Source organism: Natrix helvetica, assembly GCF_964273705.1.
Source record: "Natrix helvetica genome assembly, chromosome: 13".
Taxonomy (NCBI): Eukaryota; Metazoa; Chordata; class Lepidosauria; order Squamata; family Natricidae; genus Natrix; species Natrix helvetica.
Window position 1 is genome coordinate 10,280,861 of NC_138557.1, and position 8,674 is coordinate 10,289,534.

Below are 8,674 nucleotides of genomic sequence, written 5' to 3' on the forward strand. Positions count from 1 at the left end.
ACCGCTTTACAATGCTTTCCAGCCCTCTTTGAGAGGATTACAGAGTCAGCCTCTTGCCCCCAACAATCTGGGTCCTCATTTTACCCACCTGGGAAGGATGGAAGGCTGAGTCAACCTTGAACCTGGTGAGATTTAAACTACTGGCAGAGTCAACCTTCCATACTGCATTCTAACCACTGTCAAGGAAGGAAGGAAGGAAGGAAGGAAGGAAGGAAGGAAGGAAGGAAGGAAGGAAGGAAGGAAGGAAGGAAGGAAGGAAGGAAGGAAGGAAGGAAGGAAGGACCACAGTAATAGCACTTAGACTTATATACCACTTCACAGTGCTTTTACATCCCTCTCTAAGCGGTTTACGGAGTCAGCCTCTTGCCCCCAACAATCTGGGTCCTCATTTGACCCACCTCGGATGGAGGGAAGACCGAGTCAACCTTGAGCCTGGTGAGATTCGAACTGCCAAATTGCAGGCATCCGGCAGGCAGCAGAAGTAGCCTGCAGTACTGCGCTCTAACCACTGTGCCACCACGGCTCTTAAATCAAGGACTACCCAGGTGCCACGCTGTTCATGTATTGACATGTTTGTAAAAAAAAAAAAAGGGGGGGGGAAGCAGAAAATAGAATACATCAAATAACATGAAGTGCTCTCCAGCTTCCAAACATATCAACTGCTATTTCTGCAAGATTGCAACCCCTTCAGAACATACAATACAATACAATACAATACAATACAATACAATACAATACAATACAATACAATACAATACAATACAATACAATACAATACAATACAATAGTAGAGTTGGAAGGGACCTTGGAGGTCTTCTAGTCCAACCCCCTGCATAGGCAGGAAACCCTATACCGTTTCAGACAATTAATTTAATTGTTCTAACTGTCAGGAAGTTTCTCCTCAATTTAAGTTGCTTCTCTCCTTGATTAGTTTCCACCCATTGCTTCTTGTTCTACCCTCAGGTGCTTTGGAGAATAGCTTGACTCCTTCTTCATTGTGGCAACCCCTGAGATATTGGAAGACTGCTATCATGTCTCCCCTAGTCCTTCTTTTCATCAAACTAGACATTCCCAGTTCCTGCAACTGTTCTTCATATGTTTTACCCTCCAGTCCCCTAATCCTCTTTGTTGCTCTTCTCTGCACTCTTTCTAGAGTCTCCACATCTTTTCTACATCGTGGTGACCAGAACTGAATGCAGGATTCCAAGTGTGGCCTTACCAAGGCCTTATAAAGTGGTATTAACACTTCATGTGATCTTGATTCTCTCCCTCTGTTGATGCAGCCTAGAACTGTGTTGGCTTTTTTGGCAGCTGCTGCACACGGCTGAAATCCTCTCTTGGATGATGGTGGCCGAGAAAAGTTCGGAGAAGAACTAAGTGTGCTCAGGAAGAGAGGCTTATCATTATCTGCCTATTCGCCACCTTCTGTCGCTTCTTATTTTTTAATATCATAAAAAAAAAACAGCTTCAGAAGTTAAAAATATGTTCGGTTGTATTTCTGCCCGGCTGCAATTTGAAGGGGAAGGGAAAAAAAAAAGGACTTGCAAACCATTCAGCTATATTTTAAGCCCTTCAAAACAGAATCATTGACTAATTTTCTAAAGGAGAGGGGAGGGAAGGAGGAATAGCAGCTGAAAATAAACAATGCTCATATTGGCCGTGTTTGAGTGAGGAGGAAGCAGTGGGAAGCCAGCAAAAGACAGAAAGGGAAAAAAATGATGTATGAAAGATCAGGTTTTCGAGTTCTCGGAGCATCTGCGGAAATGTTGGTTTTGGTGGGAAGATGGTTGAAATATGGGCTGAGATATTTTGAGAAACTAGCTTTCGGTAATAGTAACTGTGTAACAGAGTTAGAAGGGATTTTTGAGGTCTTCTAGTCCAGCCCACTGCTCAAACAGAATATTTTTTCCTTCCTTCCTCTCTCTCTCCCTTTCCCTCCCTCCCTTCTTTGTATTTTCTCTTCTCTCTTCCCTTTTCCGTTCCTCTCTTCCTTTCTTCTCTTCCTTTCCTGTTCTCTTCTCCTCTCTTCCTCGTCCCTTCTCCTTTCCTCTTCTCTTCCTTTCCTCTTCTTTTCTCTTCCTTTCCTTTCGTCTCCTCTCTTTTCTTTTCTCTTTTCCTTTCTTTTTTTCTTTTCTCTTTTGGCTTCCCCGAGTGATTAAAAACATCATATTATATGTAGTTTTGATAGCATATTTCCATAGTTCTGTAAAGGTAAAGGTTCCCCACACATATGTGCTAGTCATTCCCGACTCTAGGGGGCGTGCTTATCTCCGTTTTAATGCCAAAGAGCCAGCACTGTCTGAAGACGTCTCTGTGGTCATGTGGCCGGCATGACTAAATGCCAAAGGCACACAGCACGCTGTTACCTTCCCACCAAAGGTGGTCCCTATTTTTTCTACTTGCATTTTTTACGTGCTTTCGAACTGCTAGGTTGGCAGAAGCTGGGACAAGTAACAGGAGCTCACTCCGTTATGCAGTGCTTGGGATTCGAACCGCCGAACTGCCGACCTTTCTGATAGACAAGCTCAGTGTCTTTGTCCCTGAGCCACCACGTCCCTATAATAGTTCTGTACATAGGATGAAATAATTATCATTTGGCTTCAGCCTTCTTAATAGGATAGCTGAAGATGAGCTGTTTTTTCCTCTGGCAAAGGTCTCATCACTGTTAATGCGCCACAAACTGCTGGATTCAAACACGTTTGGCCTCTAAACTGATAAAGATATTTTGTGGGCGTTGAGTGAAGTCCGACCCTGTGCAATTTCTACCAGTCACTAAGAATCTCTCGAAACAAGCGCATTGTCTGCCCCCTTATCTTACTACAAACCACCTACAATAACACAAGAATAAGCTATAATTTGGGACTGCGCATATTGAGAGGCAGGCAGGGAGGGTGTGTGAATATGCACAAACATGCCTGGCTGTCCTCCCACACAATCAAACACAACCACACTGGCACAAAGCAATGGTTTTGCTTGTTTATCAGATGCAGATTTACAGATTAACAGAGTTGGAAGGGACCTTGTAGGTCATCTAGTCCAACCCCCCGCCCAAGCAGGAGACCCTATACTATGTTTGACAGATGGCAGTCCAGTCTCTTCTTGAAAGCCTCCAGTGATGAAGCCCCCACAACTTCGGAAGGCAACTTCTATAATTTGGGACTGCACATATTGAGAGGCAGGCAGGCAGGCAGGCAGGGTGTGTGAACTTGTCTGTTGATTGTTGCCTTTGTAATTTGCTGCACACAGGCTCCTGTTGGGGTATTCCAACACCCATCGTCTTCAAATACCATCAGTCCCTTTCCTACTTTTCAATCCCAGTTTGAAAGTGGGTTTGCACAAAGGTTTAACTAGGCACCTCAATCCCCTACTGGCTGCACCATGGTGATTGATGGCAGCTTGTCGAAGTTAGGATTGACAGGATGTTTCTCAACCCTGACAACTTGAAGTTGTGTGGACCAACTCCCAGAATTCCCCAGCATTTTCGAAGTTGAAGTCCAACCACATTCAAGTCGGCTTGGGAATACTGGGAGTTGAACTCCACCCACCTTCAAGCTGATTGGTGAATTCTGGGAGTTGAACTCCACGCATCTTAAAGCTGATTGGTGAATTCTGGGAGTTGAACTCCACCCATCTTCAAGTTGGCTGGGGGATTCTGGGAGTTGAACTCCACCCATCTTAAAGCTAATTGGTGAATTCTGGGAGTTAAACTCCACCCCTCTTAAAGTGGATTGGTGAATTCTGGGAGTTGAACTCCACCCATCTTAAAGCTGATTGGTGAATTCTGGGAGTTAAACTCCACCCCTCTTAAAGCGGATTGGTGAATTCTGGGAGTTGAACTCCACCCATCTTAAAGCTGGTTGGGGAATTCTGGGAGTTGAACTCCACCCATCTTAAAGCTGATTGGTGAATTCTGGGAGTTGAACTCCACCCATCTTCAAGTTGGCTGGGGGATTCTGGGAGACGTCTGAGCGATTTTGACAGACACTGATCTAGGGTATTCCGCAAATGCAGAAAAGCCAAAATTAAGTTTTCAGTGGTATTGAAAAACCAACCCCCGTTGGCTCTGGATTCCTCAGAAGCGGAACCATTTATATATTTTTCCCCATCACTTTTTTGGGGGGGAAGATGAAATCTGCCTCAAAGCCATCTGCTGCCTTTTAACTGTGAGTAACCCATCCGTTTAGCCAGCACTGAAAATTTAGGAGTGACAAGAAAACAAACAGGCAGATGGTGTGCAAAATATTTATTCGTACATACATCTTCCTCTCCGCCCCCAGTCACATTTTTTTTTAAATCTGGATTAGTGCATTGCTTTTTTTTTAACAACTTCTCCCTTCCCACCCCACCCCATCCCATCCCATCCCAAGGCCCTTCCCTTCCCCTCCATTTCTTCCACCAACTGCTCTCACCCTTGTCTACTTCTCCCATCAAACTGATAGGGGGGGGGGTTGTTGTTGTTGTTGTTTGCAAGAGCCAGCTGTGAGAAAGAAAGAGCAAAAGAGGGTGGATGACGCAGGGAAACATCTGCTAGGCACTGGCCTCTTACTCCCGGTTTCACATTGCCCCTATGGACTCCGGGGTAGAAGGACCAGTGGTGAAATTCAGCAGGTTCTGACAGGTTTTGGAGAACCGGCAGCAAAAATTTAGAGTAATTTGGAGAACCGGTAGCGAAAATTTTGAGCAGTTCAGAGAACCGGTAGCGAAAATTTTGAGCAGTTCAGAGAACCGGTAGCGAAAATTTTGAGCAGTTCAGAGAACCGGTAGCAAAAATTTTGAGTAGTTCAGAGAACCGGTAGCAAAAATTTTGAGCAGTTCGGAGAACCGGTAGCAAAAATTTTGAGTAGTTCAGAGAACCGGTAGCGGAAATTTTGAGCAGTTTGGAGAACCGGTAGCAAAAATTTTGAGCAGTTCGGAGAACCGGTAGCAAAAATTTTGAGCAGTTCGGAGAACCGGTAGCGGAAATTTTGAGCAGTTCGGAGAACCGGTAGCGGAAATTTTGAGCAGTTCGGAGAACCGGTAGCAAAAATTTTGAGCAGTTCGGAGAACAGGTAGCAAAAATTTTGAGTAGTTTGGAGAACCGGTAGCGGAAATTTTGAGCAGTTCGGAGAACCGGTAGCAAAAATTTTGAGTAGTTTGGAGAACTGGTAGCAAAAATTTTGAGCAGTTCGGAGAACCGGTAGCGGAAATTTTGAGTAGTTTGGAGAACTGGTAGCAAAAATTTTGAACAGTTCGGAGAACCGGTAGCGGAAATTTTGAGCAGTTCGGAGAACCGGTAGCAAAAATTTTGAGTAGTTTGGAGAACTGGTAGCAAAAATTTTGAGCAATTCGGAGAACTGGTAGCAAAAATTTTGAGTAGTTTGGAGAACTGGTAGCAAAAATTTTGAGCAGTTCGGAGAACCGGTAGCGGAAATTTTGAGCAGTTCGGAGAACCGGTAGCAAAAATTTTGAGCAGTTCGGAGAACCGGTAGCAAAAATTTTGAGTAGTTCAGAGAACCGGTAGCAAAAATTTTGAGCAGTTCGGAGAACCGGTAGCAAAAATTTTGAGCAGTTCGGAGAACCGGTAGCAAAAATTTTGAGTAGTTCAGAGAACCGGTAGCAAAAATTTTGAGCAGTTCGGAGAACCGGTAGCAAAAATTTTGAGTAGTTCAGAGAACCGGTAGCAAAAAATTTGAGCAGTTTGGAGAACTGGTAGCAAAAATTTTGAGTAGTTCGGAGAACCGGTAGCGGAAATTTTGAGCAGTTTGGAGAACCGGTAGCAAAAATTTTGAGTAGTTCGGAGAACAGGTAGCAAAAATTTTGAGCAATTCGGAGAACTGGTAGCAAAAATTTTGAGTAGTTTGGAGAACCGGTAGCAAAAATTTTGAGCAGTTTGGAGAACCGGTAGCAAAAATTTTGAGCAGTTTGGAGAACCGGTAGCAAAAATTTTGAGTATTTCGGAGAACCGGTAGTGGAAATTTTGAGTAGTTCAGAGAACTAGCAACCTCCGGCTCGCCCCAGAGTGAGGTGGGAACGGGGATTTTGCAGTATCCTTCCCCTGCCACGCCCACCAAGCCACACCACACCCACCAAGCCACGCCCTCAGAACTGGTAGTAAACGATTTGAATTTCACCACTGAGAAGGACCCAAATTGGGTTTTGAAACCAGCATGTGACTTAAAAGCTGACGGATCGTTTCGAATCTTAGCTGGGCCACCGAGTTTAACTTGCTTGCTTGGAGATGGTTTTGAGCCGTTTTCAGGCGCTGCGCCTCCCCGGACAAACCATTGCAGCTGAAAACGGCATTTTCCATCCAGGGAGAAAGTTAGATGTGGCTGCGGATATCTCTGCAGGATTTGAACCTCTGACCGCAGCATTTGCTACAAGCCTTCCCTAGAGATCTGAAGGATCCACCCTGCATGTCAAGGAGAACTGAGGCCACTGGGAGAGAGAGAGAGAGAGAGTGGCCTTAGCCAGGGGTGGATTCCTGCCGGCATTCTGTGTGGTTCGGCGTGCAAAAAAAAATATCTGTGCAAAAGGAAAAAATGGAAATGACACCCGAAAAAGAAATTAGCCCAAAACAAAGAGAGAAATAAAGGCAGATGGGAAAGAGAAACTTGGGGGAGAGATACTCAAAAAAATCAATCGAAAAGTGAGAGGGAAAATACAGAAGAAAATACATAAGACACATAAAAAAAGAAGGAAAAGAGAGAAGAAAATTTAGAAAGAGGAGAACAGTAGAATGATATGACCCAGAAGAAAGAGAGCTTCTTAACAACGTAAAAATACGTTTTAATTCGAACGTGTGGGAATTATATTAAGAACCTTAAAGCTGTTCAATAATTATGTTATGTTGATTATATAAAACTTGACATTTGAAACTTGAAGATTGAAACTTGAAGATTCATATTGTTCGGGGAAAATAGATGCAAAAAAGAAATGATACACTGTTTATTTTTAAAGGGAAAGAAGAATTCTATTGTTTGTATGTGTTAAAAACTAGACATTGGAAAATGGGAGAAGAAAAGTAATACGGCTAAAATTGGAAATATAATTTAAAATGAATTATGTCTTTTGGTTAGGGTTAGGGTTAGGTGGGAAGGTTAAAGGGGGAATTCGGACAACACTCTGTTCACAAAAGAATTTTGATTATGTAACAAAAATAAATAAAAAAACTTTAAAAAATGTCTGCGCATGCACACAACGTTAGAAAAGGGGAAAAATTAAAATTTTGCAATGAAGATTGTTCTGCGCATGTGCAAGACATTAGAAAAGGGGGAAAAATTAAAATTTTTGCAATGAAGATTGTTCTGCGCATGTGCAAGATATTAGAAAAGGGGAAAAAATAAATTTTTTGCAATGAATATTGTTCTGTGCAAACGCAGAACTGAAAATCATGATGGCGCCGATGCCGATAGAACCGGTTCAGGGGCGTGGCAGGCCGAGTGACTACCTACTCGTCTGAACCGGTCCAAACTGGTAGGAATCCACCTCTGGCCTTAACCCTGATTTGCTCCAAAGGTGAGGAGGGGATTGACATGATTGGGAGAGCTTGAAGGCGGCTTGTCCTTAGGGCCAAGCTAAACTCCTTCGCTCTGGTGTTTCCCTCGCCCAAAAAGTGCTTTTGTGCTTTCATTTTTTAAAGCCAGATTGTCAAGAAGGGCAGAATTCACCTGGGGAAAATAATAATAAATAAGTAAGACTTTTAGACACGCTCCTTTCCAACTCCTCGGGGAATATCGCCCACCCCATCTATACACACGATACCCCTCCCCAGGACAAAAAAAAATATCTAGAAATTGGCTATTCCTGATTTGACTAAACCCTGATTGTAGAAAAAGCAGGCAACGCAAGCGGAACTCTTAGCCTGCGCAGGAGCCATTGCACTAGATCTGTCAGGATCGGATGGGGAGTGGGGGTTTGCTGATGGCCTCAGAGGTGAGGTCAGCAGGAGGGGGGGGACAAGGGCACGGGGAGGTTGGGGCAAGGACCGGAACCAGAGGCCTTTGAGGCGTCCATCGGAGGACCCTCTTCAGAACTAGAACCGCAGAGATCATGAGCTAACGCCGGAAGGGTTCTCAGGCTAAATCGGGCGACAGAACAAGCTTGGAAATATTGGATGCAATATTGTGTTGAGCCGTGACTTCTGGGTTAGGGTGGCAGGCAGGGCGTCCCCTCAGCTCTCCCTAGAGATCTGGGGAGCCCAAGCGGAGACTTTTATCAGGAAGGGAAGAGAGGGGAGAGGAAGTAAAGGAAGAAGAGATGAAGGGAAGGGAAGGAAGAAGAGATGAAGGGAAGGGAGGGAAAGAGGGGAAGGAAAGGGAAGGAAAGGAAAGGAAGAAGAGATGAATAGAAGGGAAGGAAGAAGAGATGAAGGGGAGGGGAAGGAAAGGAAAGGAAGAAGAGATGAAGGGAAGGGAGGGAAAGAGAGGAAGGAAAGGGAAGGAAAGGAAGAAGAGATGAATAGAAGGGAAGGGAGGGGAAGGAAAGAAAAGGAAGAAGAGATGAAGGGAAGGGAGGGGAGGGGAAGGAAAGGAAAGGGATGAAGGGGAGGAAAGGAAGAAGATATGAAGGGAGGGGAAGGAAAGGAAGAAGAGATGAAGGGAAGGGAAGGGAGGGGGAAGGGAAGGAAAGGAAGAAGAGATAAAGGGAGGGGAAGGAAAGAAAAGGAAAGGAAGAGGAGATGAAAGGGAAGGAA